Here is a 603-nt window from a genome sequence, read left to right on the forward strand (position 1 = left end):
CTCCACACTTCATGGCTTTTGTTCTTAAGTCTCAGGCTGCTCCCTTTCCACTCCCCTTTCTGGTTCCTCCTGTTTGTCCTTTAGATGGTCTTTCCTTTGTCCTTTTTTCCCCTGAATCCTTTTACTCATTCCTTTAATGATGAGTTTCCCATCCAAGTTTCCAGACCAGAAAATGTTTTCTGGACCTCAGATTCAAATAGTGTTGTTCTCCAGAGTATTCAGTGCAGTTCAGGGCAGCTTCCATGTTCTGTTAATTAAACGTTGGAACATTGAAATTGGCGGAGGGAAGACTAAATGGAGAGTTACTCTATTTATATACTTCTAGCTCACATGCATACATACACACATACTCACATACACACACATACATACATAAACACACACATGCATACATGCATGCATGCATACATATACAGACACATACAAACACACATACATACACACATACATGTGTACATATATACACATACATGTATACATACATACATACATACATACATACACACACACACACACACACACACACACACACACACACACACACACCCAGGAGCCCATCAGCAGCTATGCCACATTGAGAGGATGAGGGAAAGACACCCAAAG

The 603-nt window shown here is 40.8% G+C and overlaps 1 non-coding gene across 1 annotated transcript; it reads left to right on the plus strand.

Annotated features, from left to right (window-relative positions):
- The first annotated feature begins 207 nt into the window (after nucleotides 1–207).
- On the plus strand, nucleotides 208–334 carry LOC120102631 (small nucleolar RNA SNORA36 family). Its single transcript, XR_005504258.1, has one exon. It is a non-coding gene; the product is annotated as a small nucleolar RNA SNORA36 family (small nucleolar RNA).
- The last annotated feature ends 269 nt before the right edge of the window (nucleotides 335–603 follow it).

This window comes from Rattus norvegicus, chromosome 4, assembly GCF_036323735.1.
Source record: "Rattus norvegicus strain BN/NHsdMcwi chromosome 4, GRCr8, whole genome shotgun sequence".
Lineage (NCBI taxonomy): Eukaryota > Metazoa > Chordata > Mammalia > Rodentia > Muridae > Rattus > Rattus norvegicus.